The sequence below is a fragment of the Euprymna scolopes genome, chromosome 3, assembly GCF_053919585.1.
Source record: "Euprymna scolopes isolate OS-2025 chromosome 3, ASM5391958v1, whole genome shotgun sequence".
Lineage (NCBI taxonomy): Eukaryota > Metazoa > Mollusca > Cephalopoda > Sepiida > Sepiolidae > Euprymna > Euprymna scolopes.
Window position 1 is genome coordinate 179068892 of NC_136484.1, and position 18093 is coordinate 179086984.

General features: G+C 34.0%; 2 pseudogenes; both read right to left on the minus strand.

The window, feature by feature from the left end:
* Window positions 1-1499: 1499 nt before the first annotated feature.
* LOC145264917 (U2 spliceosomal RNA) lies at window positions 1500-1633 on the minus strand (annotated as a pseudogene).
* An 835-nt stretch (window positions 1634-2468) lies between these two features.
* On the minus strand, window positions 2469-2602 carry LOC145264939 (U2 spliceosomal RNA; annotated as a pseudogene).
* Window positions 2603-18093: the final 15491 nt, after the last annotated feature.

The window sequence follows — 18093 nt, forward strand, 5'->3', positions numbered from 1 at the left end:
AATAAGAAAATCATAGTGAACAATGCATTCAACAAAATTTCATACACATTTCTAGATACCTATATCTAATAAGTTCAAAAGAAAGGACACACTTAGGGAGGTATTTTGGTGGTCAAGTCACTAAATAGAGATTAGCTGGTTTCCCGGCATAGCCCAGGATGTAATAAAGATTGACTGAAATACATGTTCTAGCTGGTTTCTAGGCGTTGCCAGGGATGTAATATAGACACATTATGTTGTATATTACCTGTTCTCTTCTCCCTAAGGTAAAACAATTTCATATACATGCTGTAAATTACCTACGCTAGGGATAAAACATGAACAATACCAGTCCTAGGGTAGATAAAACAAATAATACATAGAGATGAAAGATTCCTCTCCCCTAAGAATAAAACATATATTCAATATCTGCTTTTGTTTTTTCATTGTTTATACGGTCCCGAGCAACGCCGGGTAGCCCTGCTAGTCTTCTATATATATAAAAGGCAAAAATCGGTGTGTATGTATGTATGTATGTATGTTTGTTTGTAACGCTAAAAATTTTGAAAGACGGAACCAGAGTTGACAAATTTGGTATCATATTGCACCTTGATCACCCGGATGACAAATATCGAAATTTCACGTCAAACGGACCAGTAGAAAGGGGTCAACTGATCGTTTTTCTCCTAGGGGGGCCCCCAAAAAAACCTGTCATTTTAACGTTATTCAATACGTGTCACGTGACGTGACGTCAGCTCAAACTTTTGACAGACACAACCAAAGTTGACAAATTATGTCTCATATTGAACCTTGATCACCCGCATGACAAATATCGAAATTCCACACCAAACGGACCATTAAAAGGGGGTGAACTGATCATTTCTCTCCTAGGGGGGCCCCCCAAAAAACCTGTCATTTTAATGTTAATATTACATAATCCAAAAACGCTTAGTCATGTCACGTGACGTGACGTCAACATCCAGTAATGGCGAACAAATGTAAACAAACACTTTGTTTTACCGATACTTTTGTAATTTCTCTTCTGCTTTGTTCTAGAGATTATTAAACTCCATGACAATGTCTCCAACGTATTTAACTGGTTAAAAATAGTATTTATACAAGAGTTTTAACGAAAAATATCAGGAAAAAATGTACAGGAATAAAAAAAAATTCAGCTTTCAAAATATTCGTCGATAAAAAAAACGATCTTTATATTTACGCTAGCCATTTTGTATATTACCACGTGACCTGCTATCTCTTAAACTGGAGGGGGGGGGGATCCACTTGAATCCAACAAAACCAGTAATTTTTTTTTTCTATTATATATACATCATTTTCTATAAAATTAAGTGTAGACTTTATAATTAAAACAAAAAATGTTATTCATACTAAAAAAAAAAACGCTTAGTCATGTCACGTGACGTGACGTCAACATCCACTAATGGCGAACAATTGTACCTATTTACTATGCCTCCCCACGGGACAGAGTTAGACACCAGGGTCGTTTTTTTAACGTGGAGAAAAGGTACAAAAATAAAAATTGTCTCAGTCGTGGAGGATTTCTCCTCCACCGAAAGAGAACAAGAAATAGAAGTGCAGCATCTGAAGAACAGATACTACACTTTGATCTTGACCAAAAGGCCAAGAATGCGAACAATTGTAAATAACAACTTTTTTCACAAAAATTTAACGTTATTCAATACGTGTCACGTGACGTGACGTCAGCTCAAACTTTTGACAGACACAACCAAAGTTGACAAATTATGTATCATATTGAACCTTGATCACCCGCATGACAAATATCGAAATTCCACACCAAACGGACCATTAAAAGGGGGTGAACTGATCATTTCTCTCCTAGGGGGGCCCCCAAAAAAACCTGTCATTTTAATGTTAATATTACATAATCCAAAAACGCTTAGTCATGTCACGTGACGTGACGTCAACATCCAGTAATGGCGAACAAATGTAAACAAACACTTTGTTTTACCGATACTTTTGTAATTTCTCTTCTGCTTTGTTCTAGAGATTATTAAACTCCATGACAATGTCTCCAACGTATTTAACTGGTTAAAAATAGTATTTATACAAGAGTTTTAACGAAAAATATCAGGAAAAAATGTACAGGAATAAAAAAAAATTCAGCTTTCAAAATATTCGTCGATAAAAAAAACGATCTTTATATTTACGCTAGCCATTTTGTATATTACCACGTGACCTGCTATCTCTTAAACTGGAGGGGGGGGATCCACTTGAATCCAACAAAACCAGTAATTTTTTTTTTTCTATTATATATACATCATTTTCTATAAAATTAAGTGTAGACTTTATAATTAAAACAAAAAATGTTATTCATACTAAAAAAAAAAACGCTTAGTCATGTCACGTGACGTGACGTCAACATCCACTAATGGCGAACAATTGTACCTATTTACTATGCCTCCCCACGGGACAGAGTTAGACACCAGGGTCGTTTTTTTAACGTGGAGAAAAGGTACAAAAATAAAAATTGTCTCAGTCGTGGAGGATTTCTCCTCCACCGAAAGAGAACAAGAAATAGAAGTGCAGCATCTGAAGAACAGATACTACACTTTGATCTTGACCAAAAGGCCAAGAATGCGAACAATTGTAAATAACAACTTTTTTCACAAAAACAACACCGTCTTTCTTTTTTTTCTCTCTCTTTCTCTCTCTCACCCACTTACTCTTCCCTCTCTCTCACCCTCTTTCTCTTGACGTCACACCACTGTTAAACTGTGGGGGGGGGAACACATTCCCAGGCATTATCTCCTATAGATGCACATTTTATTAGAAATTCAGCTTTCAAAATATTAGACGATAATAAAAATATAAAACCAACACCCTCTTTCTCTTTTCTCTCTCTCTCACCAACTTACTCTTCTCTCTCTCTCACCCTCTTTCTCTTGACCTCCTACTACTGTTAGACTGTGTGTGTGTGTGGGGGGGGGAAGAGGCAGCTTGAAAACCAACAAAAACAGTGCACAGTTTCCCAAGCATTTGGGGTGGGAAGGGGGGAAGAAGCCGAGCGCACAGTTTCGTGTGAGAGAGAGAGAACAATTCTCAACCTATATACTCAACAAATTTTTTATCTACAGATTTGAAAGTTTGTATATAGGGTATTCAGACATATGGAAATATATCTAGCATAATCTATCTATTATATCTGTAAAAGTGAAAATGTGTGTGTGTGTGAGGTAGCCAGAGAGAGAGAGAGAGAGAGAGAGAGAGAGAGAGAGAGAGAGAGAGACAACAATTCTCAACCTATATATTCAATACATTTTTTATCTACAGATTTGAAAATTTGTATATAGGGTATTCAGACATATGGAAATATATCTAGCATAATCTATCTATTATATCTATAAAAGTGAAAATGTGTGTGTGTGTGAGGTAGCCAGAGAGAGAGAGAGAGAGACAACAATTCTCAACCTATATATTCAATACATTTTTTATCTACAGATTTGAAAATTTGTATATAGGGTATTCAGACATATGGAAATATATCTAGCATAATCTATCTATTATATCTATAAAAGTGAAAATGTGTGTGTGTGTGTGTGTGTGTGTGTGTGTGCGTAAGAGAGAGAGAGAACAATTCTCAACCTATATACTCAACGTATTTTTATCTACGGATTTTAAACTTTGTATATAGGGTATTCAGACATATAGAAATATATCTAGCATAATCTATACATTATATCTATAAAAGTGAGAATGTGAGTGTGTGAGAGAGAGAGAACAATTCTCAACCTATATATTCAACAAATTTTTTACCTACAGATTTGAAAATTTGTATATTGGGTATTCAGACATATGGAAATATATCTAGCATAATCGATCTATTATATCTATAAAAGTCAGAATGTTTGCGTGTGGTTGTGTGTGTAAGGTTGCGAGAGAGAGAGAGAGAACAATTCTCAACCTATCTATTCAATAAATTTGTTATCTACAGATTTGACCATTTGTATATAGGGTATTCAGACATATGGAAATATATCCAGCATAATCTATCTATTATATCCATAAAAGTGAGAATGTGTGAGTGAGAGAGAGAGAGAGAGAGAGAGAGAGAGTAAGTACAATTCTCACCCTATATATTCAACAAATTTTTTATCTACCGATTATAAAATTTGTATATAGGGTATTCAGACATATGGAAATATATCTAGCATAATCTATCTATTATATCTAGAAAAGTGAGAATGTGTGTGAAAGAGAGAGAGAGAAGAGAGAGAGAGAGAGAACAATTCTCAACCTATATATTCAACTAATTTTTATGTACAGATCTGAAAATTTGTATACAGGGTATTCAGACATATGGAAATATATCTAGCATATTCTATTATATCTATAAAAGGTAGAATGTGTGTGTGTGTTTGTGAGTGAGTGAGTGAGTGAGTGAGTGAGAGAGAGAGAGAGAGAGAACAATTCTCAACCTATATACTCAACAAATTTTGTATCTACAGATTTGAAAATTTGTATATAGGGTATTCAGACATAAGGAAATATATCTAGCATAATCTATCTATTATATCTATAAAAGTGAGAATGTGTGTGAAAGAGAGAGAGAGAGAACAATTCTCAACCTATATATTCAACAAATTCTATCTTTACAGATTTGAAAATTTGTATATAGGGTATTCAGACATTTGGAAATATATCTAGCATAATCTATTATATCTATAAAAGTGAGAATGTGTGTGTGAGAGAGAGAGAAAGAACAATTCTCAACCTATATACTCAACAAATTTTTTATCTACAGATTTAAAAATTTGTATATAGGGTATTCAGACATATAGAAATATATCTAGCATAACCTATCTATTATATCTATAAAATGACCATGTGTGTGTGTGTGAGAGAGAGAGAGAGAGAGTCGGAGAGAGAGAGAGAACAATTTTCAGCTTGTGTGTGTGTGAGAAAGAGAGAGAGAAAGAGAGGAAGGAAAATTCTCACCCTATATATTCAACAAATTTTTTATCTACATATTAGAAAATTTGGATATCGGGTATTCAGACGTATGGAAATATATCTAGCATAATCTATCTATTATATCTATAAAAGTGAGAATGTGTGTGTGAGAGAGAGAGAAAGAGAGAGAGAGAGAACAATTCTCAACCTATATATTCAACTAATTTTTTATCTACAGATTTGAAAATGTGTATATTGGGTATTCAGACATATGTAAATATATCTGGCATAATCTATGTATTATATCTATAAAAGTGTGAATGTGAGTGATGGAAAGAGCAAAAAATTCTCAACCTATATAACCTATAAAAGTGAGAATATGTTTGAGAGAGAGAGAGAGAGAGAACAATTCTCAACCTATATATTCCACACATTTTTGGGCACAGATTTGGAAATTTGTATATAGGGTAGGCAGACATATAGAAATATATCTAGCATAATCTATCTATTATATCTATAAAAGTGAGAACTTGTGTGTGTGTGTGTGTGTGAGAGAGAGAGAGAGAACAATTCTTAACCTACATACTCAACAAATGTTTTACCTACAGTTTAGAAAATTTGTATATAGGGTATTCAGACATATGGAAATATATCTAGCATAATCTATCTATTATAACTACAAAAGTTAGAATGTGTGTGTGAGAGAGAGAGAGAGAGAGAGAACAATTCTCAACCTATATATTCAATACATTTTTTATCTACAGATTTGAAAATTTGTATATAGGGTATTCAGACATATGGAAATATATCTAGCATAATCTATCTATTATATCTATAAAAGTGAAAATGTGTGTGTGTGTGAGGTAGCCAGAGAGAGAGAGAGAGAGAGAGAGACAACAATTCTCAACCTATATATTCAATACATTTTTTATCTACAGATTTGAAAATTTGTATATAGGGTATTCAGACATATGGAAATATATCTAGCATAATCTATCTATTATATCTATAAAAGTGAAAATGTGTGTGTGTGTGTGTGTGTGTATGCGTAAGAGAGAGAGAGAACAATTCTCAACCTATATACTCAACGTATTTTTATCTACGGATTTTAAACTTTGTATATAGGGTATTCAGACATATAGAAATATATCTAGCATAATCTATACATTATATCTATAAAAGTGAGAATGTGAGTGTGTGAGAGAGAGAGAACAATTCTCAACCTATATATTCAACAAATTTTTTACCTACAGATTTGAAAATTTGTATATTGGGTATTCAGACATATGGAAATATATATAGCATAATCGATCTATTATATCTATAAAATCAGAATGTTTGCGTGTGGTTGTGTGTGTAAGGTTGCGAGAGAGAGAGAGAGAACAATTCTCAACCTATCTATTCAATAAATTTGTTATCTACAGATTTGACCATTTGTATATAGGGTATTCAGACATATGGAAATATATCCAGCATAATCTATCTATTATATCCATAAAAGTGAGAATGTGTGCGTGAGAGAGAGAGAGAGAGAGAGAGAGAGAGAGTAAAAACAATTCTCACCCTATATATTCAACAAATTTTTTATCTACCGATTATAAAATTTGTATATAGGGTATTCAGACATAAGGAAATATATCTAGCATAATCTATCTATTATATCTAGAAAAGTGAGAATGTGTGTGAAAGAGAGAGAGAGAGAGAACAATTCTCAACCTATATATTCAACAAATTCTATCTTTACAGATTTGAAAATTTGTATATAGGGTATTCAGACATTTGGAAATATATCTAGCATAATCTATTATATCTATAAAAGTGAGAATGTGTGTGTGAGAGAGAGAGAAAGAACAATTCTCAACCTATATACTCAACAAATTTTTTATCTACAGATTTAAAAATTTGTATATAGGGTATTCAGACATATAGAAATATATCTAGCATAACCTATCTATTATATCTATAAAATGACCATGTGTGTGTGTGTGAGAGAGAGAGAGAGTCAGAGAGAGAGAGAGAACAATTTTCAGCTTGTGTGTGTGTGAGAAAGAGAGAGAGAAAGAGAGGAAGGAAAATTCTCACCCTATATATTCTACAAATTTTTTATCTACATATTAGAAAATTTGGATATCGGGTATTCAGACGTATGGAAATATATCTAGCATAATCTATCTATAATATCTATAAAAGTGAGAATGTGTGTGTGAGAGAGAGAGAAAGAGAGAGAGAGAGAACAATTCTCAACCTATATATTCAACTAATTTTTTATCTACAGATTTGAAAATGTGTATATTGGGTATTCAGACATATGTAAATATATCTGGCATAATCTATGTATTATATCTATAAAAGTGTGAATGTGAGTGATGGAAAGAGCAAAAAATTCTCAACCTATATAACCTATAAAAGTGAGAATATGTGTGAGAGAGAGAGAGAGAGAACAATTCTCAACCTATATATTCCACACATTTTTGGGCACAGATTTGGAAATTTGTATATAGGGTAGGCAGACATATAGAAATATATCTAGCATAATCTATCTATTATATCTATAAAAGTGAGAACTTGTGTGTGTGTGTGTGTGAGAGAGAGAGAGAACAATTCTTAACCTACATACTCAACAAATTTTTTACCTACAGTTTAGAAAATTTGTATATAGGGTATTCAGACATATGGAAATATATCTAGCATAATCTATCTATTATAACTACAAAAGTTAGAATGTGTGTGTGAGAGAGAGAGAGAGAGAGAGAGAGAACAATTCTAAACCTATATATTCAACAAATTTTTTATCTACAGATTTGAAACTTTGTATATAGGGTATTCAGACATATGGAAATATATCTAGCATAATCTATCTATTTTATCTATAAAAGTGAGAATGCGTGTGTGTGAGATAGCGAGAGAGAGAGAGAGAAAAAGAGAGAGATAAAAATTCTCAACCTATACATTCAACAAATTTTTTATCCACAGATTTGAACATTTGTATATAGGGTGTTCAGACATATAGAAATATATCTAGCATAATCTATCTATTATATGTATAAAAGTGAGAATGTGTGTGTGTGTGAGAGAGAGGACAATTGTCAACCTATGTATACAACAAATTTTTTATCTACAGATTTCAAAATTTGTATATTGGGCATTCAGACATATTTCAATATATCTGGCATAATCTGTCTATTATATCTATAAAAGTGAGAATGTGTGTGATAGAGAGAGAGAGAACAATTCTCAACCTATATACTCAACAAATTTTTTATCTACAGATTTGAAAATTTGTATATAGGGTATTCAGACATATGGAAATATATCTAGCATAATCTATTATATCTATAAAAGTGAGAATGTGTGTGTGTGTGTGAGAGAGAGAGAGAGAGAGAACAATTCTCAACCCATATACTCAACAAATTCTTTATCTACAGATTTTAAAATTTGTATATAGAGTATTCATACAAATAGAAATATATCTAGGATAATCTTTCTATTATATCTATAAAAGTGAGAATGTGTGTGTGTGAGCGAGAGAGAGAGAGAGAGAGAGAGAACAGTTCTCAACCTATACATTCAACAAATTTTTATATATAGGGTATTCAGAAATATCGAAATATATCTAGCATAATCTATTATATCATTAAAAGTTAGAATGTGTGTGTGTGAGAGATAGAGAGAACAATTCTCAACCTATGCACTCTACAAATTTTTTATCTACAAATTAGAAAATTTGTATATAGGGTATTCACACATATGGAAATATATCTAGCATAATCTATCTATTATATCTATAAAAGTTAGAATGTGTGTGTGAGGTAGCCAGAGAGAGAGAGAGAGAGAGTAAGAACAATTTTCAACCTATATATTCAACAAATATTTGATCTACAGATTAGAAAATTTGTATATAGGGTATTCAGACATATGGAAATATATCTAGCATAATCTATCTATTATATCTCTAAAATTGAGAATGTGTGTGTGAGAGAGAGAGAGAGAACAATTTTCAACCTATATACTCAACAAATTTTTTTATCTACAGATTTGAAAATTTGTATATAGGGTATTCAGACATATGGAAATATATCTAGAGTAATCTATCTATTATATCTATAAAAGTGAGAATGCGTGTGTGTGTGAGAGAGAGCGACACAGAACAATTCTCAACCTATATATTCAACAAATTTTTTATGTACAGATCTGAAATATCACATTTGTATAGAAGTAGAAATCTTGATACCTACTCTGATACCTAATAAAAGAAAGGACACTCTTTAGGGCGGATTTTGATTATAACAAGTCACTAATTAGAAATTATAATAAACATTCTAATAATTTAAGAATTTTACCAAAATAAAATTGCATGGTAATCACCCAATTTCTGCCACAAAATTTTGATTGGCAGAACTCATAAACATAAAATATATATTTTCTAATTTCATCTTTTTTTTTTCTTTTTACATAATCTGGTTTGATGTTTTCCCAAATATTCAAATCACTATATTTTGCTGCTTAATATCAAATACAGCAACTGAGTTATTTTTATGCATCAAACAATTACATTTTCTCATTCATCCAAACTAATCACTGAACATCAATTTCATATTTTCTTCACTAAAATATTACTATGCTTGATGTCATCAAGTGGAGCGGATCATTTTTTTTTCATTTGTTCACACATTTTTCCAATTTATATATATTTTAAAGATTCTTAGCCTATGTCATTGCATACCAATCTGTTTATTAAAAGTTAAGGTTCACTGTAAACACATATGTTACACCAAAATAAAAACGCTTCAGATAATGTCTTGATATTCAATTCAGTTTCTCACATGACATCTTATGAAGTTAGTAGAAATGTTACAGACTTTTGAATCTCAAACACTTTCAATACTGTGCACTGATATTTTCTTTTTTGCAATATAAGCACATTCATGATTTTTTTTACAAACGTTAAAAACTTTCACATTGTGTAGCAATATACTGAAACAATTATAAAAATATTTGTTTTTATTTTGAATGATGCAGGGCATCTGAAGAGAGATTTTTCTAACAAAATGAAAGTATAATTTTTAGCAATAGGTATCTAGGAAAAGGCCACTACATATGTTATAAGTTCCAAATTTCCACAACCTGGCAAATACTGGTACATGCTAGCAAATTTAGATTTGCAATTACAAAATATGATTCTAATTTTTTCCTTTGCTCTTTATTCTAACACTACACTAAGTTTACTGTGTTATTTCGCTACAGTTGATATTGTGTAGAACAATAAGAAAATCATAGTGAACAATGCATTCAACAAAATTTCACACACATTTCTAGATACCTATATCTAATAAGTTCAAAAGAAAGGACACACTTAGGGAGGTATTTTGGTGGTCAAGTCACTAAAAAGAGATTAGCTGGTTTCCCGGCATAGCCCAGGATATAATAAAGATTGACTGAAATACATGTTCTAGCTGGTTTCTAGGCGTTGCCAGGGATGTAATATAGACACATTATGTTGTATATTACCTGTTCTCTTCTCCCTAAGGTAAAACAATTTCATATACATGCTGTAAATTACCTATGCTAGGGATAAAACATGAACAATATCAGTCCTAGGGTAGATAAAACAAATAATACATAGAGATGAAAGATTCCTCTCCCCTAAGAATCAAACATATGTTCAATATCTGCTTTTGTTTTTTCATTGTTTATACGGTCCCGAGCAACGCCGGGTAGCCCTGCTAGTCTATATATATAAAAGGCAAACGTCTGTGAGTTTGTATGTTTGTTTGTAACGCTAAAACTTTTGAAAGACACAACTAGACTTGATAAATTTGGTATCATATCGAAGCCCCCTATCCCGGATGACAAATATCGAAATTTCACGTCAAACGGACGAGGAGAAAGGGGTAAACGTATCAGTTATCTCCAAGGGGGGCCCAAAAAAAAACTGTCATTGTAATGCTTTTTATTACGTAATTCTTGAATGATCCAATGTTATTCAATACGTGTCACATGACGTGACGTCAGCTCAAACTTTTGACAGACACAACCAAAGTTGACAAATTATGTATCATATTGCACCTTGATCACCCGCATGACAAATATCAAAATTTCACGTCAAACGGACAATTACAAGGGGGTGAACTTATCATTTTTCTCCCAGGGGGGGCCCCAAAAATCCTGTCATTATAACGTTATTCATTAAGTGTCACGTGACGTGACGTCAGCTCAGTAAAATGTCGGCTGCAGCTGAGGTACGTTAAAACTGCCTTCGGAGGAGAAATTGATACTATAACACAGTTAAATATTAGTTTTCGACTCGAACCGTTATTACCAACGTAATTATCGCACTCCAAAAATAAAAAAAAAACCAAAATTACACGAAAATTGACGTAGGGAAAATGTTTTTATTTTTGCTCGAAGTTTTTTGCCGGCGAAGATGACTTTGCTCTTTGTAATTTACATGTAAACAAAGATTAGCCATTTTGTTTATACATTCTAACTCTGTTAACTTGAAGGGGGAGGGGGGGTATCAGTATCAGGCCGCTTATGTAAACGAAAATTAGGTCGCTTGCACATTTTCCACTTTCTCTCTCTCTCTCTCGCCGTCTTTCTCTCTCTCTCTCTCTCTTTCGCCGTCTTTCTCTCTCGCCGTCTTTCTCTCTCTCTCTCGCCGTCTTTCTCTCTCTCTCTCACTCTCTTCTATCTCTACACCTTTCCTAACTCTCTATCACCATATTTCTCTCTCTCTCTCACTCTATTCTCTCTCTCTCTAGACCTCTTTCTCTTCTCTTTCTCACTCTCACCCTCTTTATCTACTCTCTCTCTCACCCTCTTTCCCTTCTCTTATCTTCTCTCTCTCTCTCGCCCTGTTTCTCTTCTCTCTAAAGACGGCGAGAGAGAGAGAGAGAGAAGGGAAAGAGGGTGAGAGAGAGAGTAGATAAAGAGGGTGAGAGAGAGAAAGAGAAGAGAAAAAGGTCTAGAGAGAGAGAGAGAGAAGAGAGTGAGAGAGAGAGAGGATCAACTCGACTCACCATATTTCTCTCTCTCTCTCTCTCACTCTCTTCTCTCTCTCTCTCTCTCTAGACCTTTTTCTCTTCTCTTTCTCTCTCTCACCCTCTTTATCTACTCTCTCTCTCACCCTCTTTCCCTTCTCTCTCTCTCTCTCTCTCTCTCTCGCCGTCTTTCTCTCTCTCTCTCGCCGTCTTTCTCTCTCTCTCTCGCCGTCTTTCTCTCTCTCTCTCACTCTCTTCTATCTCTACACCTTTCCTAACTCTCTCTATCACCATATTTCTCTCTCTCTGGAAGGGGGGGGTGGCTATCAGTATGAGGCCGCTTAAATACACGAAAATTACTTTTATACGAGTTTGTTTTCTTATGAATGGAACCGCTTTTGTAGGGGGGAGGGGGGAGGAGGCAATGTGCACAGTCTCCCAAGCATTACCTACTATAAAAAAAGATGCACATTTACCCTCTTCTCTCACCCTCTTTCTCTCTCTCTCTCTTTCTCTTCTCTCTCTCACTCTCTTTCTCTATCACCCTCTTCTCTCTCTCTCTTTCTCTTCTCTCTCTCATCCTCTTTCTCTCTCTCTCACCCTCTTCTCTCTCTCTACCTTTTTCTCTTCTCTCTCGCACCCTCTTCTCTCTCTCTCACCCGCTTCTCTCTCTCTACCTCTTTCTCTTCTCTCTCGCACCCTCTTCTCTCTCTCTCACCCGCTTCTCTCTCTCTACCTCTTTCTCTTATCTCTCTCTCTCTCTCAACCTCTTCTCTCTCTCTCTCTTACCCTCTTCTCTCTCTCACTCTCTGTGTACACCTTTTTCTCTTCTCTCTCTCTCTGACCCTCTTTCTTTCTCTCTCTCTGACCCTCTTTTTCTGCTCTCTCTCACCCTTCTCTCTCTCTCTCTCTCTACCTCTTTCTCTTCTCTATCACCCTCTTTCCCTGCTCTCTCTCACCTTCATCTCTCTCTCTCTACCTATTTCTCTTCTCTCTCTCTCTCCCTCTGCTCTCTCTCACCCTCTTCTTTCTCCCACACCCTCTTCTCTCTCTCTCTCTACCTCTTTCTCTTATCTCTCTCTCTCACTACCCCTCTCTCTCTCTCTGTCTTACCCTCTTCTCTCTCTCTCTACCTCTTTCTCTTATCTCTCTCACCCTCTTTCTCTCTTACCCTCTTCTCTCTCTACCTCTTTCACTTCTCTCACCCTCTTTCTCTCTCACCCTCTTTCTCTGCTCTCTCTCACCCTCTTCTCTGCTCTCTCTCACCCTCTTCTCTCTCTACCTCTTCCTCTTCTCTCTCTCACCCTCTTCTCTCTCTCTTACCCTCTTTCTCTTCTCTTCTCTTTTCTCTCTCTCTCGCCGTCTTTCTTTTCTCTCTCTCTCACCCTCTTTCTCTTCTCTCTCTCTCTTTCACCCTCATTCTCAACTCACTCTTACCCTCTTCTCTCTCCCTGTCTACCTCTTTCTCTTCTCTCTCTCTCACCCCCTTTCTCTTCTCTCTCTCACACCGTCTTTCTCTTCTCTCTCTCTCTCCCCTCATTCTCTTCTGTCTCTCTCTCGCCCTCTTTATCTTCTCTCTCTCTCACCCCGTTTCTCTTCTCTCTATATTAGCACTTATCAAGGCCAATAGGCAACTCGAGGATGACAGTTCAAAAGGTCACAGTAGTCAAATTTGGGAAAGAGGATGGAACAACTTTAACGGGAGCATGAGTTATTCAGCGACACCAACCTATTTTGTAATATATATATATATATATATATATATATATATTGTACAAACTATATATTACCACTTATCAAGGCCTATAGGCCACTCGAGGATGAGAGTTTAAAAGTGCACAGTAGTCAAATTCGGCAAAGATGATGGAACCGCTTTAAGAGGAGGATGAATTATTCAGTGACTCCAACCTATTTTGTTACATATATGTATGTATATATTTTGTAAAAAATATATATTACTACTTATCAAGGCCCATAGGACACTCGAGGATTAGAGTTGAAAAGTGCACAGCAGTCAAACTGGGAAAGATGATGGAACCGCTTTAAGAGGAGGATGAATTATTCAGTGACTCCAACCTATTTTGTTACATATATGTATGTATATATTTTGTAAAAAATATATATTACTACTTATCAAGGCCCATAGGACACTCGAGGATTAGAGTTGAAAAGTGCACAGTAGTCAAATCTGGGAAAGAGGATGGAACCGCTTTAACGGGAGGATGAGATATTCAGCAACTCCAACCTATTTTGGTATATATATATTTATATCTATATTTATTTTTAAATATATATTACCACTTATCAAGGCCCATAGGCCACACGAGGATGAGAGTTTAAAAGTGCACAGTAGTCAAATTCGGCAAAGATGATGGAACCGCTTTAAGAGGAGGATGAATTATTCAGTGACTCCAACCTATTTTGTTATATATATGTATGTATATATTTTGTAAAAAATATATATTACTACTTATCAAGGCCCATAGGACACTCGAGGATTAGAGTTGAAAAGTGCACAGTAGTCAAATTCGGGAAAGAGGATGGAACCGCTTTCACGGGAGGATGAGTTATTCAGCGACTCCAACCTATTTTTTTATATATATATTTATATCTATATTTATTAAAAAAATATATATTACCACTTATCAAGGACAATAGGCCACTCGAGGATGAGAGTTGAATAATGCACTGTATAAAAAATACGGTAAAGAGGATGGAACCGCTTTAACGAGAGGATGAGTTATTCAGCGACTCCAACCTATTTTGTTATATATATATATATATATATACTTTTATTAAAAAATATATATTACCACTTATCAAGGACAATAGGCCACTCGAGGATGAGAGTTGAAAAGTGCATAGTAGTAAAATTCGGGAAAGAGGATGGAACCGCTTTAACGGGAGGATGAGTTATTCAGCGACTCCAACCTATTTTTTATATATATATATATATATCTATATTTATAACAAAAATATATTACCACTTATCAAGGCCCATAGGCTACTCGAGGATAAGAGTTGAAAAGTGCACAGTAATCAAATTCGGGAAAGAGGATGGAACAGTTTTAACGGGAGGATGAGTTATTCAGCGACTCCAACCTATTTTGTTATATATATATTTATATCTATTTTTACTAAAAAATATATATTACCACTTATCAAGGCCCATAGGCTACTCGAGGATGAGAGTTGAAAAGTGGACAGTAGTCAAATTCGGGAAAGAGGATGGAACCTCTTTAACGGGAGGATGAGTTATTCAGCCACTCCAACCTATTTTGTTATATATATATATATATATATATATATATATATATATTTTTTTTTGTACAAACTATATATTACCACTTATCAAGGCCCAGAGGCCACACGAGGATGAGAGTTTAAAAGTGCACAGTAGTCAAATTCGTGAAAGAGGATTGAACCGCTTTAACGGGAGGATGAGTTATTCAGCCACTCCAACCTATTTTGTTATATATATATATATATATATATATATATATATATATATATATATTTTTGTACAAACTATATATTACCACTTATCAAGGCCCAGAGGCCACACGAGGATGAGAGTTTAAAAGTGCACAGTAGTCAAATTTGGGAAAGAGGATTTAATCGCTTTAATAGGAGGATGAATTATTCAGCGACTCACACCTGTTTTGGTATATATATATATATATTTATAAAAAAATATGTATTACCACTTATCAAGGCCCATAGGCCACTCGAGGATGAGAGTTAAAAAGTCCACAGTAGTCAAATTTGGGAAAGAGGATGGAACCGCTTTAACAGGAGGATGAGTTATTCAGCAACTCCAACCTATTTTGTTATTTTGTAAAAAATATATATGACCACTTATCAAGGCCCAGAGGCCACTCGAGGATAAGAGTTGAAAAGTGCACAGTAGTCAAATTTGTTATATATATATTTATATTTTGTTTATATAGGCATTACCACTTATCAAGGCCCAGAGGCCACTAGAGGATAAGTGTTGAAAAGTGCAGTAGTCAATTGGACAAAATATAGTAATTTTTAGTAATGGAAATTCAGTAAATTTGTTATATATATATTAATATTTTGTTAAATACGCATTACCACTTATCAAAGCCCACAGGCCACTCGAGGATAAGGATTGAAAAGTGCACCGTAGTAGTCGGTTGTAATGGAAATGCGGGATATTTGTAATATACCTATTTTTTGTTACTTAGGCACAACCACTTATTAAGGCCCAGAGGCCACTCGATGGTATTACCACTTATCAAGGCCCAGAGGCCACTCGAGGATAAGCGTTTAAAAGTGCAGTAGTCAATTGGACAATATAGTAATCGTTAGTAATGGAAATTCAGTAAATTTGTTATATATATGTATATTTTGTTACATACGCATTACCATTTATCAAGGCCCAGAGGCCACTCGAGGATAAGGATTGAAAAGTGCACAGTAGTCAATTGGACAATATAGTAATCGTTAGTAATGGAAATTCAGTAAATTTTATTATATACCTATTTTTTGTTACTTAGTCATTTCCACTTATCAAGGCCCAGAGGCCACTCGAGCATAAGAGTTAAAAAGTCCACAGTAGTCAATTGGACAATAAGGCCCAGAGGCCACCCGAGGATAAGGGTTAAAAAGTGCAGTAGTCAATTGGTCAATATAGTAATCGTTAGTAATTACTACTTCTCAAGGCCCAGAGGCCACTCGAGGATAAGGGTTGAAAAGCGCAGTAGTCAATTGGACAATACAGTAATCGTTAGTAATGGAAATTCAGTAAATTTGTTATATATATATATATATTTATATTTTGCTAAATACGCATTACTACTTATCAAGGCCCAGACGCCACTCGAGGATAAGGGTTGAAAATATTCAACAAATTTTTTATCTACAGATTAGAAAATTTGTATATAGGGTATCCAGACATATGGAATATATCTAGCATAATCTATCTATTATATCTATAAAAGTCAGAATGTTTGTGTGTGTGGGTGTGTGTGAGGTAGAGAGAGAGAGAGAGAGAACAATTCTTAACCTATATATTCAACAAATTTTTTATCTACAGATTTTAAATTTGTTATAAAGGGTATTCATACATATGGAAATATATCTAGCATAATCTATCTATTATATCTACAAAAGTGAAAATGTGTGTGTCTGTGAGAGAGAGAGCAATTCTCAACCTATATACTCAACAAATTTTTTATCTACAGATTAGATAATTTGTATATAGGGTATTCAGACATATGGAAATATATCTAGCATAATCTATCTATTATATCTATAAAAGTGAGAATGTTTGCGTGTGTGTGTGTGTGTGAGGTAGCAAGAGAGAGAGAGACAGAGCGAGAGAACAATTCTCAACCTATATATTCAACAAATTTTTTATCTACAGATTTGAAAATTGGTATATAAGGTATTCAGACATATGGAAATATATCTAGCATAATCTATCTATTATGTCTATAAAAGTGAGAATATGTCTGTGTGTGAGAGAGAGAGAGAGAGTAAGAACAATTCTCACCCTTTATATTCAACAAATTTTTAACTACAGATTAGAAAATTTTTATATAGTGTATTCAGACATATGGAAATATATCTAGCATAATCTATCTATTATATCTATAAAAGTGAGCATGTGTGAGAGGAGAGAGAGAGAGAGAGAACAATTCTCAACCTATATACTCAACAAATTTTTTATCTACAGATTTGAAAATTTGTATATAGATTATTCAGACATATGGAAATATATCTAGCATAATTTATCTATTATATCTATAAAAGTGAGAATGTGTGGGTGTGTGAGAGAGAGAAGGAGAGAGAACAATTCTCAGCTTATATATGCAACAAATTGTTTATCTACAGATCCGAAATATCACATTTGTATAGAAGTAGAAATCTGGATACCTATTCTGATACCTAATAAAAGAAAGGACACTCTTTGGGGCGGATTTTGATGATAACAAGTCACTAATAAGAAATTATAATAAACATTGAAATAATTTAAGAATTTTATCAAAATAAAATTGCATGGTAATCACCCAATTTCTGCCACAAAATTTTGATTGGCAAAACTCATAAACAGAAAATATATATTTTCTAATTTCATCTTTTTTTTTTACATAATCTGATTTGATGTTTTCCTTAATATTCAAATCACTATATTTTGCTGCTTAATATCAAATACAGCAAATGAGTTATTTTT